Here is a 16,375-nt window from a genome sequence, read left to right on the forward strand (position 1 = left end):
AGTATCATCATACCTCTGTAGGAAGATAGTCACACACAGGATAAAAAACAGGTACATTAGAGGGTATACTTTGTGTAAGACTTCAGATTTATTGATCTAAATTCAAACTTTGAATGATCCTAAATCATACAAACATAGTTATTCAGGTAAAGTCTATTACTTCATTTACCTCAATGCAGCTACTCTTGATTTATACTGGTGTGAGATAAGTATTGGCTCCACAGAGAATTGATGTCTTTTTGTGGTTAGCATTAAGAAAACATGTTAATTCCCTGGCCTCTACTTCAGTGGAGAAATCAAGTTAATGTCCCAGCCTCTACTTCAGTGGAGAAATCAAGTTAATGCATTCTCCAGCTGGGCCTTCGGGCATCTCCTTTCTCACTATGTCCAGTGTCAGAAATCCAAACCCTGTAGAGAGTAAAAGAAAAGGCAGTGAGCTGTAAAAGAGGAAATACTACTAACCAAAGAGGAGAGCTCTTATACATTCGTGCACTGCAGGCAAACTGGTTACAAAAGGAACTAGACAGAGTGAGATGTTCAGGTTAAGGAAAAGTATGAAATTTGAGCCAGAAAGGGGCTCAAGATAGTTCAGCAAGAGAGGCAACAGAATTCAGGGAAACCATTCAGGCTATTAAAATGAATGATGAAGATGTTTTCACAGGCTAGAAATAAGGACAAGCAGAGGAAGAGTTGATCTATGGAAGAGAATAGGGTCAGACTGAGGGAGGGAAGAATGGGAAGGAGGGTATATGAAGTAGAAGGTGAGGCAGTAGAAGCAGAGGAAAATACTGAAAATGCAGTACTCCAAAGAGACAAGAGTGGAATCAAGTCAGACAAATTAGAAAGGGAGATGGATGAGCAAAGGAGGAGGAGGAGTTTCAGCAGGGGGTGGAGTGTGGAGGAGAGGAAGGGAGAGAAGGGAAGAGGGTAAGGACTGGTTCATCAGGATGGAGAAAGAGGATGAAGTTACGCGAAGATCAGGTTTGGGGTTTCCTGAAGTTCTAAGCCACTAGCGATGTGAAACTAGGAGTTCCTCTCTGAGTTTTTCTGTACGTGTGTGTGTGTTTCTGCCTTTCTGCTGTGGCTCTGATTGGGGTGATTAAAAACAATGGCTGGTTTAACAAAAACCAAGGGGATGTGACAGGTAACAGAGAAGGAAATCGCTGTCTGCTTTTGGCTCGTTGGAGTTATTTGTGTCTAACGAGGCCAGCTTGTCGCCAGCCTCTTTGCAGATGAAATGAAGCGATGGGCTGAAGCAGGGCAAAGGAGGCGCCATGTCCTGACAGGCTGAAGTGTGACCTGATGAATCCTAACCATCCCAGACAACTTCAGAAGAACAAGGGGAAAGAAGAAGGGGGTGGATGGGTGAAAAGACAGAGTCCAGAGTTAGGATAGTAGGGAAGTTAGTTATGGAGTAGAAAGAAAAAGATGTACAACATTCTATTTCAGACAGAGCACAAAGCACACAACCACAACCACTTTTACTGCAATATGGATCTTCCCAAGAAGATATTTTATGTTGCTAAGGGCATTGTTATCCTTCTTCCTTCACTAGATATTTTTTTTTTAATTTCTTTGGATGGCGGTCTTGCATCTGCAAACAATTTTATACCGTTCTTTGTGTGTGTGTGTGTGTGTGTGTGTGTGTGTGTGTGTGTGTGTGTGTGTGTGTGTGTGTGTGTGTGTGTGTGTGTGTGTGTGTGTGTGTGTGTGTGTGTGTGTGTGTGTGTGTGTGTGTGTGTGTGTGTGTGTGCGCGCGCGCGCGCGTGTGTGTGTATACAGTATTGGGAAGCAAAGTTTTTTTCTAAATGCATTCCATAGACTTGCTATTAAAGCCAGTGTCAGGAAAACACTTATGCACTTGTAGCTGTTTATCTACTTTGCACATCCAGATGTGTGCGTGGATCATTGCAGCGCAAGTGCTAACTACACACACAACTATCTAAACAAATCTTTAGCCATGCGTTAGCACTCATCAGGATTTAAGCATTTGCAGGAAGCCATCTGTGCACTACTAATTTATTTCTATGCACTCGTGAAAGTAAATTGCTACAGTAATCTTTAGGTTAGGAACTGCGTAAGCACAGACAAATATTCTATTTGAGAACTACATGAATAATTGCTTGACATGGTAAAAAGAAAGAAAATTAGTTGAAAAAGCTAAAGACTTGGTGCAGATTATCTCCTATTGTTCTTCACTTGAAACAGTCTAAGTAACTGACATTAATAGTTCATAAAAGAGTAAAGATTACACATAGGATTGGCAAACCAGTATTTTTTCATAAGTTATAAGAACATTATAGATCTCTTGTTGCTGGTAAGAAAATTTCTAATAAAATTAAGTGTCAAATTCTACAGTTGGGAGTCTTTACTGCCTTCTACCACATGTAGTCATTTTAGTGTCTAGAGTAGGGAGGTAAAAATATTAATATTTTGATTGAGCAGGGTTTAACACACATTTCACAGCCACTTTTCATGTATGTATGACATATAATACTGTGAAGAAACAAAGCCAAAGACTTTTCTATGGAAAACTCTTATGAATACTCCTTCTATGGAAAATCCTGGTTACATACAAAAATCATTTCATGACAAACATAAAACTTTAGAACCCAATCCAGTGAAGCTGATGGGGAATAACGACCATTGATTAATTAATAATTAATTTAATAGATTTCATAGATTTCATAGACATCAGGGCTGGAAGGGACCTCGGAAGATCATCGAGTCCAGCCCCCCGCCCAAAGGGCAGGAAGTCAGCTGGGGTCATAGGATCCCAGCAAGATAAGCATCCAGTTTCATCTTGAAGGTGTTCAATGAAGGCGCTTGAACCACATCCGGTGGCAGGCTGTTCCAGACCTTGGGGGCTCGGACAGTAAAGAAGTTCTTCCTTATGTCCAGCCTGAAACGATCTTGAAGTAGTTTGTAGTAGTAGTAATTAATAATTAATTAATTATTAATTAATTAATTAATAGCAGTTAAACTCTTTCATTACTCTCTTACCCAGATAGGCAAACACATTAACAATCCTTAGCACAAATAAGTATTCAAGATATACAGTGATTCTTTTACAGCAAAGTAGTTAGATGCTGGCTGTAACTTTTGCCAGTATAAATAATGGAGGCTTAATTGAAACCATTTTTAAAGATGGGCACTTTTTCTACATTTTTCCTTAGGAAGAGACATAAAAATAAAACTGACCAGGCCAGTTTTTACAAAAAAGAAAGCCACACCTAACCCCTTGCAGAATCTGCCCTTTAATATCTAAGACAACATAGCCAGAAAAGGACTCTTAGAATATGAAACATTTAGAATCATTTTACACTATTTTAACTGGTAGAAGTGTTTTTTAAAACTGACCTGAAGTTAACCATATGATCATTAATTGAGTTATCTCTCAGGTTACAGCTCAATGAACAACAATCAGTGTCTCCTATGTATGGTTAAATCTTTGTTTTAGAAAAAAATGTGGAAATGGAACCTTTTTCCAGTGAAATATTATCAAAATAAATAAGAAATAAAAGGGTATTTTGTGTCCATTATTTATGCAGATATGCTTGAGAGAGACTAAAGATACAAAACAAAATCTATGTTAACTGTTTGTCAAAATGCATGGTCTTCCTTTTCCTTATTGAACAAACTGACCTTTATACTGTTTTGTATCTGCAGATAAATATTGTTTTTGTTGCATAAAATTCTCATACATTAAAAAAAGGAAAACAAATCTGTGGATAATTCTATGCAAAATTACTGGAAAGTTTTGACATGTTCCTAGGTTACATAAATATGTAGGATATATGGATGGATACATGTGTATATGTATATGCACATCACATCACACACACATACGTAACAGGCCCATACTGTGCCCTGAGTGATGGTGGTGTATGGTTCAGGAATAGGGGCTGTATACTATTTACTGCTATAAGGTGGGGGAGAAGGAGTGACATCTTTTTTTTGCTACCAGCCATCTTGGTACCAGCCTTCTTGGCCATCTAAACACCATTATTTGGTGATAAAAAAGGAAGTGACATCTCTCCCCCCACTTCCTGAGAGAAGTTAGCCTTTGGCTGCTCCTGTACTGTTAGCTACCACCATTGCTCTGCCTTCCCTGATGCTGGAGCCAGAACCACTTCAGGGTAGGTACAGGGTAGGAAAAGTTGGGGACAATGGTGGGAGATGAGAGGGTGAGGCATGCCCCCAGTTCTGTTTCAGTTCAACCCCGCTTACCCATGTTGTGTGCACATACATACAGCATATTTTAGCACTGTAGCTTTGTAGCTTATACATACCCCATAATCAGGGACATAAGTGTCTCATTTAAAACTGGGTTGTACCCCTCTCGTTTGGCTAGGGTGGGGAAATAAGACATTTCTGGCTTCCAGTATACCGTTCTTTGTTCTACCTAGAGCTTAGGTCTGGCTAGGGTGCATCTGCTGCTCTTACCTGAGGCTTCTCAGCAAGAAACCTAGTGAAGAGAGAGTTTGAGATGGTAGACCTGATACACCTGGGTGGAAGAAAGTAAACATTTTATTTACACACAAGCACATTTGAAATTCTTTATTTTCAAAACTGTTTTTTTGTTTTTGTTTTCTATTTGTTTCTATTTTGTGTCAGATTTCTATTCATATACCTTATAAGATTTCTGCATAAAGTGTCATTTCAATTGAAGTATTTTTTGTGCAAAGAACAGAAAAAATATGATCAGTTATGTTCAGTATCTCTGAATTCTGTATTTTACATACAATCCTAAAAGATCCAATCTAGCCCTCATGAGAAAATAAGAATGACTTGATTCTCCTTCCATGTCAAATGCCATAAATCAGGAGCAACAACATTCAGTTAACTAGAGAGAGACTGGAATGAATGGATATACTCTCAGGCCCCACTAACATTATACATATTCTGAAGAATAATTTTCTTACTGTATAGGCTCTACTGTACAGTACTGGATCACTCTAAAGGAAAAAAGAACCAAAACTTTAACCTCTCCTACATAGGAAATTAAATTTAAATAGTATAATTAGTCACCTTTTTGAGGATAAGGGTACAATGGCAGCTCACTAATAATCTTCCCCCTATAATACTTATCATATACTTAAGTAAATGATTTTAAGAAATAAGTTCCATTTCCAACGCCAAGCAGAAATAACATTACTACAAGCCTCCGGAGGAAGTCATTACCAAAAAGACTCATAAGATAAAAAAATAACTTTCTTCTTATAAGCCACTAGTCTATGCCCAAAGTCCCATGCACTTTGTGACTCCTGATTTTCTGTTATAGAGATGTGTGATCTGAGAGGGGGGTACAGCAATGAATGGCGGTATATGAAATGAAAATTACTACAGATTATAAGACTTGTTGCTAAGCAATTTGATCCCATACTTCTACAAATCTGTACCGTTCTTTTGTACAGCCTTGGGGAACACTGAGCTGTGAACAATTTCTAAAAAACTATCATTGGCTTACATCCGAAGTTGATGTTACTCCAGTTTTGCATCAGTGTAATCAGGTTTTGATTTAGAGTTTTGCTGCATCAGAATCAGATGCAAAGAATAAACACAGGAAAAATGTTGGGTTCTGTGTTTTTGGTGCTCATTTTTAGAGTTCACTAAAATTTCAACATGTGATTTCCTGTGATTTTTCAAATTCCAGAATCAGTGCTTGTGAAAAACAAATAGTTTAAGTTTACATTTACAAAATACAAAGCTTTATATCTGGATTGTAACATGTAGTAGGGAAGTGATTTGCTAACTCTTAGTCCACTGGTTATATTACATGTCACCTTTTCAGATCAGTGGAAGACAAGACTATTTAGCATTTGTCCATAGATTTCCATTTTTAACCAAAAGCTTACTAGCAGCAGCTAGATCGGACTAGTAAGACTACAAGAGTTGAGATAAGCCCATCCTGTAAATGATACATCAGGCATGACAGAACCCACTTTAATATAATTTATGGTAGATTTGTTATGGTCACTTCTGTGTCAGCAGCAATGAAGCAATGTTACAGGGAAAAGAGTGAAATGGTATCTAGGAATGGATTGATGATAAAAGGAATTAATCCCACAAGGTAAATTAGGTTCTGAGTATAAGGTGCTTTTTCCATCCTAAAGAAAATGCCTGGAAATTAGGGTCCATTTGCTAGATGGTGTTACAACTACAGTCAGCACTAAATATTCCTTTTTAATGTAAAAAATGTGTTTACTATGTGTTATTCTATAGGACAGTAACACATATGCCAGGTTGATTATACAGCAAATTTTCATTAACTCAGAGAAAATATGCATTGGAATTTCTTATGAATCCATTCCTTAGCTGAATTGAGAAAATAAGTAAAACACAAGTTCTCGAGCATGATTCTAGTAAAGATACTGCTAAATGTGTTGCCAAGCAACAAACCTGACTCATAATCACATGATACTGAAACAAATTCGACAGAGGTGTCCCCCCAAACAAAGGGAAGCAATGAGTCATTGCCAGCTCTTCAAAAATAACATGAGAAACAATCTTGCAGAAATTGTGTTATTCACAGCACTGTTTTTCTTCAGTCTCACATAAAAAACTAATTACAGAAAACCATCTGAAATTATCTGAAGCTTTTGAAATGCCAGATATTGAAGGAATGACAGGTGAAACTGGTGGAATACAAAACTATTCAGACCACCGATTTACTGGGAGAGAACTGGCCAATTCCGAGATGGATTACAAATCAAGATCCCCGGAACCAGATGATCAGGACGATGAAGACAGAGCCTGTGCATGTGCTTGCAATTGGAGGTGTTCTATTTAATTATATCATTTACAATTTCTTGTGTGTTTCATTGAAGGATCTTGTTTTTCTCATTTGTGGCTTTTTGGTTGAAGTCGAGGTGCCTTGAACTGGCTGTGAAAGTTACCTGTCAAGTGAGGGCCTATTTTCTAGTTTTCCATATAATGAAGCTTGCTCCTGTCAAGTGCTTCGTTTTGGATACTGGCTTTCTTTGAAGTGAACATGATGACTGCATAAAGAGAAGCTGGCTGTAAGAAAGGCCTGATGCCTTCCTCTGTTGATCATAGCAGATGGGCTGAAGTTGAAGTAGTTGCTGAAGAATCAAGTGTCACTTAGCTTGCTGTTTATTTTATTGTTTTTCATACTGTAATTAAGCATTAACTTCAACTATAGCAGTAGATTTTAGAGTGTTCATAAGAAATCTACTTTCTTGCAACAGACTTGCTGAATTTGGACTGCTTGAATCATCTACTCTTCATTGAAGCAACCTTTGTATTCAAAGCTGATTCCCTGCTCCAAGGTGTGCGAATGAACCGTATTCATTTCTATTAATATTAACTAAGTGCTAGAATTCATCAGGACTATGTACTTGATTGGCAGAGCTATCTGACTTGCACTTTAGTATATACCATTTGTATTTAACTATTATTGTAAATAATACTATAACTATGAATGATTATCAAAACCCAAACTGTGTATGTACCAATATCAGGTCTCAAATCTTCAACAACCAACATTACTGAATTGTTGAAACGTATTATTATATTACACTTTTTTTAAATCTAAGAATTTAATTTATTTCTGTAATGTTATACACAGAATATTTATTTTAATATTAATATAAATATTACCTGATTCAGTGTTTCACTTCTAGCCATGAAAACTTCCATTGATTAAAAACTGGTGGATTCAAGACTTACCTTGAATGGATATGTTCCATGAATCTATTTCAGTTACTTGAAATATTGGGTTGGTTATTTTGGTTAAGTTGCTACCTAGTTATCTTTTGTCCAGTATATTGGCTTTGCCACATGTTATACATGTACTCAGTATTTGTTGTGGAAACTTTATCCGAAGAAAAGAGAACACACTTCTTTGGGGCCTGATTTAGATATTATTTACATTTGAACTTAGCAAATCAGAATTAGCACAACTGAAGTCAGTGGTATTCTATCAGTTCAGAAATGACATAAGATTAGAACGAAGCATTTATGCTATGAGACAGTGAAAGAAAATTTTACGAGAAGCATGAAGAAAACATTTCAATGTCTTCTTATAATGCCAATTAGCAACTTCTGAAGTCAGATTCCAAAGCTGAAATTTAGTTTATATTTTTGTTTTGATTTGGAAAACTCATATCCATGTTTTGCTTGATATCCCAGAGCTTAGCAAAGTCTTACTTTCAGTTGTTAATTGCTATGGCTTAAAAACAATGATGATTAGTAATTGTAGATTCTTTAATTGTGGGTTTGCTTCTATTTCTTCTGAAAATGTGTGATTTTACTACTAAGGAAAATGTACAATGCAGATGTGATATTTTATCAAAATTCCTAATGTTCTAGAAGTGCGTATTTTGCAATTTTTTCAAAAAGTTTGGAATAAAACAAAATATGACCTTAGTTATCTGTTGCTATTGAATGGAAGAAGATATAATGGAGATAATGAAGGAGAAAAAGATTAACTTTGATTCTAATTTTTGTCCAACGCAGGTGTAAGTCAAACACCACTACAGTGACTTATAATGGGTATAACTGAATAGAGAGTCAATACCATAATGGTGATTTTCAACCAAATGGTGCTAACAGTGGAGATTAATTTTACCTGCTGATGAAAAGGCCAATTTACCATCTTATTTTTGTGGCAGCCATCATTATTGGCCATGGAACAGCATCCACAGCCTATATTGTCTGTCCCTCAGATGCTGGACTTCTGCCTGGATATTATAAGCTATTTGGTTAGGATGTGGCTTAAATTATTTGTATTTATTATGTCTAACAGACATTTTCATAAAAAGAGCTAATGGTTTTATTGCTGTTATTGACTTGCTAAATCAAACAACCAATCATTTTCAGGAATGTTAATGTAAACCAAAAATAAAAACACAAGAAAAATACGCATTTATGTGAAGCAAACAGTGTTCATATCCCACAAGCAGAGTCTCTTGTTCCCTTTTCTACACATTAAAAGAATGGAAAGGTCAGTTTACAATGATATGGTGATTATAATAATTTATAATAATTTTATATTCATAATTTATTTCATAAGAGTTGAGCTAATCATTAAATAGATTTCCTACCCTGTAGCTTCATATTAAATTATGGAATTAATGTAGGATTAAGATTTAGCAAAAGGATGGAAATTATATTTAGTAAATTGCTTTTAAGCAAGGTTTTACTATTGCTGCTTTAATTATCAGGAAACAGTTTTGGTAAGACATGTATTCTTTTATAAAACAAAACAAATAGCCCCCCCACCCCCCAGCCCCCCTTTGGATTAAGGCTAGGTTCAGTTCACGGAAAAAAAACTATTTATTTGGAAAATGAAATAAATGCCATAACCTTTCCTTATTTTAAGCAGCAATCAGTATGGAATTTGTATTTTGGTGCCAGAATTGTATAATTTTTCCCCATTAAATAGCATGCAAATCTAATATTCTGTTTTCAAATTTGACTGTGTGTTATGAAGAATTTATTAATTTTAATAGTTCTATTATTGAAATGAACTAAAACCCAACATTTTCTAATGATATAATTTCCTAATTATATTTTTAATACTTTTTATAAAATTTCTCTTTATATTATAATTCTGTTTCCTTCTGTTGAATTTATACAGGTTATTCTGTGAAATTATACAGGATTTAATCAAACATGCATGCTTGAATACACTCTAAATACAGGTTTCTCTTTCATTGTGAACGCTGAAATGTATTAAATTAAGGTACCCCGTAGGTATTTTTCTCTTTCAAATATTTAGCAATGTTCAAGAGACCTGTGACCTTTATACTGAATTGTATTTTTTAATTTCTTGCCCCTTCTTTCTACAAACAATATAGCTAGTAAAAACTGAGATTTAAAGGCCAGGACATTTAAAATAAAAATATCTTCAATCAAACTGTAAAATCTTAAAACAGGCTTGAGTCAAAACATTCATATGTTTTCAGCAGTTGAACTGACTCATTTTGGACACTTTGAGTGCATCTACACATCACCCTATGTCACCATAGCGATGCACTACATCACTGTACAGCATGCTACAGGAATGTAGTGATCATGTGAATCTTCATGTGACATGCAGCTACTTCACCGTAGCAGCACATTCCCCCCATTTTAGTGCGCCGTTACGGCGAAGTAGAGACTAAAACTAACTGCACCACACGCATAGTGCAGTACGGGCAGTTACTGTGCTGTGCTTTAGGTCTTCCAAAAGGAAGTACTAAAACATGGTGCAGTAACAACATTGTTGTAGGGTGATGTAGACATGCCCTTTTACTTGATTTTTTTCTGATTTTTTTTTTGCATTCATTCATTCATTCATTCATTCATTCATTCTTTTTTTTTGTTAAATACTCATTCACATGAATGTAAGTTACTCAACTCAATTGAATAATTGCTGATTAAAAGAATTTAATTTATTCCATTTTATTGATAAACACATCTGTTTATTTTTTCTAGGATAGATGTGTTGTATATTTATAGATCTGCAAAATATACCTAGCCTTATTACAGACTTTAATTTCATGAGTTTTCTCCGAAATGTTATATACATTCCTGTGCTTTTGTTAAAACAGACTTCCATTCTTAGACTTCAATTGCTAGTCACTAAATTAGGTTTAGCAAATGGTGTATCATATGAAATCAATTTTTAGAATATTCTGATGCAGGTTTTTTACTTTTAATACTGATTTTCAATCATACCAGAGTTAAGTGGATGTGGCAACTGTTTCTCCTTAGTGGTTTACTGTATTGTGAAAAATACTGTAACAATCTTAGTTAATTGAACTATCTTAGTTTAACTGAGCAATCTTAGTTAAAAATTAGGTTGCTAAAATGGATTTTTGCATATAATATCCAATAGGGGTATACATTACAAAAAGACATATTTAGTAATTATGAAGCACCAAAACATTTACATTTTTATGAATAAAAAACAATTTTGAACAGAACATCTCAAGACAGATTTTTTTAAAGAAAAAGTCTGATATATAACAAAGAACAACACTGTACTGAATGTTAATTATATTTAGCATGACATTTTAACACCAGTGATATATAGGAGGCAGTCACATTTCTAGCAAAAGTGTACCTCAATCTCATTTGTACATGGGTCCTTGAAGGTGTAATTAACTTGTCAATTATGAATCTCAGAACTTCTGAAGTGAAATCCATCAAACTAGTTTAAAGTCTAGTTATCCAGGCTGTGTAAAAGAAGAAAGATGAAATCCACACAATCAAGCTAGGTCCAGGATATGGAGTAGCTGCAGTCTGCCCCATATGTCCCACTTTCATCTATGCCTCTGTTACAATAGTCAATATAGCTCAATAATATATTGAGTCCTCTCTGTCACTGATTCAGGGTAGTGGGATCACTGTAGGTATGAGGTATAATCTCCTTGAGCCTCTTTGACTGTCCATTACTGCTGTATTTGCATGAGAATAACTTTGGTAGGGAATCTTGCATATTTATCTTACCATCTAAGCAATTTGAAGACTTGTACATTCCTAGATGGACTTAATCCTTGAAATGTGGTGTACAATGGTCTTTGACCGTTGTGCAATATCTAGAGAAAGTTATAATCAGACACAGGAAAGAAACAGCAGAAGAGAACCAATTTTATGCAATTTCCTATGCACCCTCTCAAAGGTTTTCACAATATGAGGGTGAAGTTAGGTTCCCAAGTTCATATTTTATGTATATAACTCATTTTCAAAAGTGCTGAGTGTGCAACACTGCTAAATGAGGACACTCTGTAGGAGGGCGTCAGACAGAAACATCTCCACAGTTTTGAATGCATGAAGATTAGATAAAAATCTATGTGAGGGAAAACCACTGAGATTAGACAAAGATATGTGAGGGAAAACAGAGCACTGCCTTACCTGCAAATATCCCTTATGATAACATTTTGGCAACTGGTTAATTGCCAAGTTCAATATTCTCTTAATTTCTTGTTAATGAATTTCTCAGTAGCAGTTTGTGTGTGGAAGCCTAATAATTTTACTTGATCAAAAAATAGTCAGTATTTTTCTCAACCCCCTTGCCTGATGTTTAAATTTTCAGATTTTTCTTCTAAATGAACTTTCAATAGTCTCCCACAAAATATTTCAACATTTTTCCTATGAAAGGGTTAAACATTTTCCACAAAATGCATGAATAGAAAATGAAAACTTAGAAAAAACCTATTTGCTTTCATCCTCTGCCACACTTCGTGCGCTCTCTCTTTCCCCCTTTCTTTTCTCTGACATGTGTTACCCCTCAGAAAATATTAAAAAAACAGAATTTTGTTCTGGGAAAAAAATCAGTCTAGAAAAAAGGTGATTTGAGATATTTTCATCACAACAATAATTTTAAATGGAAAATTTCCGCCAGTTGCATTTCTTATTCACTTTACATTAAAAAAAATCTCATTAAAAGAGTTATTCGTTTACATCTATAACATTTATTCTTTAACCACAGGCCAATACAAGGTTAAAATGAAGTAATACTAACAATTTCAATCATAAAACACACATTTAGCCTTGAAAGATAAGTTTAATATGACTGGTTGCACCTGCTCTACAAGAATATCTACACAATGTTCATGTAGTTGGCATGCACATTTTGGAGTAGACCTATGTACATGTGTTTAGTTCTATCTTTATTTTGGTTTAAAGTCACCATTTATTTCAAAGGGATTAGTGCTACTTTATTGTTAGGACAACAGTGATACTTTACTTGGAGAGAAGAGAACTATGAGGAAGTTGATGAAAAGTCATAGAATGACTGTCATTTGTGGGGAACGGGACGATCCAAATCCTCAGTCCCACACCCAAGACCTGGGGGTATTTGTTTCAGCCTACTGAAATAAACAAGTCTAGATGAGGACTGTTCATCAAAATTTTAAAACAGTCTTTTCAGTATCTATTACATCACTTAACTATACATAATGTTACTGTAATCAAAAATAGGGGGTGAAACACTGTAGCAAGCATTACCAATATTATTTGTCTCTCTCTCTCTCTTGCTCTCTTTATTTTTAAAGAAATGATGATTAAACTAGTTGTCCTTTGATATGTCACTGAAAGGTTTTTCTTCACATGCTCATATTTATTTACTATAGGGTTTTTGTTATGTCTGCTTGGGAAAGTGCTAGAACCCTATACAGACAGGGCTGTAAAGAGAGATGACAGCAAAGCATGATAGTAAAGCCACCTATGTTTGTTGATATGTAGTTTAAACACTGACTATACTTAGTGTGCTATCTGGAAATCCTGCTTTTAGGAAGATTTGCACATAAATAATAAGTGAAGTGATAGTAGACTGATAGTGTGATAACTTTAACTTAAACTTAAATTCAGGTAGTAATATAAATAAAAATTAACTCGGTTCTTTATCTGCAAAGAATGACATTTCTTTATCTGTGTGATGTCTAAGAGTTCTTAATCTTGTAATAAAGCAGTTTCGTGTTCACAATCTGTTAATAATTTGCTTCTTTGTCTTAGAATTTCTTCTGCATCTGCTTTGTGTTATAATATTAATGACTGTAAAGTTATTGCATTGATTTCGGCTCACAGCATGGGTCACTGTGGTATATATCGTGTCTGTGTATTTTTATTGCATGTTTACTGAAAGGAATTGATCTTGCTGATATTATTCAAGCTTATTCTTCAAATTCCATTAAAATATCATTTAAGAAAAATTAGTCCCAATTCATCAGAGTTATTCCTGTGTTTTGCCAGTGTAGCAGTGGGATGACATCAACATAACACTGGAGAAACACAATCTGAAGCAAACCATTAACAGACAGCTAGGGAACAAGGAGGTAAATAAAAAAACAAGATAATTATATAGTTGGAAGTCAATAGAAACCAGGGATCCTAAAATGGGGGTCTTTAAAAGATTGGCTTAGATTGTTAAGTAACCTGTCTTTAAATGATAAAGTTAAATATTCACTACCCGCTTAAGCTGCAACCATTCAACCTTGGACTCTGGTCTTTAAAGATCTCACACACTGAGCAAGGTCAGGGATAATTATTCCCTTCAAGTCTGAATCAAGGCCTGATTGCATACAGTTGCTCCCAAACCGTGGTGGGGGAGGTACAAGAAAGATTTTCAGCCTGGTATTCATGAGCTGGGTACAATCAAAAGCCACATGCCTCTGCAAGCACACTTCAGGGCTGATGACATGTCTAAACCTCAGTCAGCAGTTGGGATTGCAGTCCAGGTAGATGCACCTGGGTTACTGTTAATTCACACAGTCTGAGTGACAATAAAGAGACAGCAGTTCAGATCTAAATATGTAAGGATCTTTAGTAGGTTGGTAATATGCTTCTCCAGGTCATTGAGTTAACTCGTCAGCTACATTAAGGCTAATTTGAGTGTCTACTCACGATGAAATCCTGCCTCCCAACTTCCATGTAGGCATGTCCTAAGATGCAGCAAAGGGAACTGGGGGAAGCAGAGAGGAAATGAGGTTGACTGAGTACACTCCACATTGGGGTAGCTATTGAAGTATGCACAGTATACATTGCAGGGGCAGAACTCCTCCTCTGTGCACAGCCAGCTGAGCTCCACCCAACACAGGGTAGAGTTTAAATGGAGATGGCTGGGGATTTTCTGACAGACTTTTTTTTTCTTCTTTCATAAAAAAATAAATAAATTGTTAATTCACAAAAACATTTGCATTTTGACAAACTTCAGTTAAACACAAGGAATGTGTCAAGAGAATATGCTCACTTGGCAGGCTCTGGGTAAGGCCATACTTCCAAGAGCTTTGGCTCTATGGCTTGCCTGTCATGAGAAGTCCAGCCCGTCCAAGCTCCCTTCTAGTCAGTTGGGAAAATGGTAACCCTGGAAGCAGCAACTGAGAAGGGGCTTTTAGCACTTCTAGAGTCTAGCTCCAGACAAGGGACCTTCATACTTTTGGCAGTTTATCAGACTGCCCTGAACTCCAAAGTAAAGGGTGAACTGGAAAGTGAGAGTCCCTGACAGCTGGTCAAAGCCTAGGGAGTCTCTGAGAAACAGGACAGCTGGCAGCCCCATTTCACTTTGGAAAAACAGAACTCAGGCGAATTTTTCAGATGAATGTTCCAGACTAATTAAAAAAAATCCTTTCCACAAAGCCTTTTAAAATGTTTTATATCGTACTTAGTAAAAGAGTCATGCAGTTTGTACCCAGACACTGCAGAATTACTGTGGTTTTGCCTGTACTTTGGACATCCAGATATGCATCAGGTATGCCCAATCCAGCCAATCTGAAGGTGCAACTGCCTTAGTTTTATGAACATTTTTTTGGAAGATGAATCTCACACTTCCTTTTATAAATATAATATAATAATTAAATATAAATTATCTACTGCTTTAAATCAGACTTTTTTTTTTTCAAATTAGGGTGATGCATCCCTTTCAGAAAGTTAAAAAAAGTGCCTCAAAATATATGTCCCTTTGTAAATGAAGCAAATCATTACCCTAATTACAAGCTGGTCAATAATATTTGTTCCACATTTTTTAATTTGCTGCCACTCATTGCTTTAAGTTGCAATTAAAAAAACAGCAATAACTTGCACTTCTGCATCACTGAATTCACTGCCCTATTCTGACTTACATTTTTTGTATATCGTAAATCTATGAATAGGGAAAAGTACAGCTAGATACTTAAAAAAAAAAAAAAGGAATAACATTTTTATGAGAGTTTCATGGCAGACAGATTTTTGTTGTGATGACAAGGTGTTACTATCGAGTAGTGGTTTGGCTGTTTTTATCCATATAACAAAACTACCAGGGAAGCTGCTACTAAGGATGCATATACACAATCTCAGAACCATGCTAGTGAGCACTTTAGCAAGGTACTACAGTGAGCTCATTGGTGCACACACAGTGGCACATTAAGCATTACATTTCTACCGGTGGAACAACAGTTCCACAGACAGGAATTCAAAGTGTACAAGCATTTAAACAATTTCTACTGGACCAAAAATGGTGGGTCTCATTGAAACTTCTGCCACCTCTGATGGGGAGAAGTGGCCTCTGGTAGAGGGTCTACAGGAGAAACAAATGCTTGTACACTTACCTCTCTGATAGAAACCTCCTCATTGCCTTCTGGTATCCAAAAGTACTTTGTTCTGTGCCCTGTCCCTCCCACAGAAAGACAATCAGTGATTCAGCTGAACATTATTGCTCTGCCTGATCACAAAACAAACCCCTTCACCTGACAGTTTCAGGGTTGAGAAAGCCCAGTCCCTCTCAGCGGGTGCAGGAAGTTGACCCAGTGCACCAGACCCCAATCCCAGTGATATCACTAGGGTGAGGCAAATGGAGCATTAGCTCAAGGCACCAACGATGAAGGGGTGGCTGAATCCTCCTCCCCCCTGAAAGGGTGCCTGAATCCTCCTCCCATCTAGCCCCGGGAGT

At 36.2% G+C, this 16,375-nt stretch overlaps 1 long non-coding RNA gene across 1 annotated transcript; it reads right to left on the reverse strand.

The window, feature by feature from the left end:
- Positions 1-318: 318 nt before the first annotated feature.
- Positions 319-16,067, reverse strand: LOC102377561. Its single transcript, XR_323849.1, has 3 exons — positions 16,035-16,067; positions 4,447-4,507; positions 319-408 (listed from the first exon to the last, which is right to left on the reverse strand). It is a non-coding gene; the product is annotated as an uncharacterized LOC102377561 (long non-coding RNA).
- Between the last annotated feature and the right edge of the window lie 308 nt (positions 16,068-16,375).

This window comes from Alligator sinensis, unplaced genomic scaffold, assembly GCF_000455745.1.
Source record: "Alligator sinensis unplaced genomic scaffold, ASM45574v1 scaffold308_2, whole genome shotgun sequence".
Taxonomy (NCBI): Eukaryota; Metazoa; Chordata; order Crocodylia; family Alligatoridae; genus Alligator; species Alligator sinensis.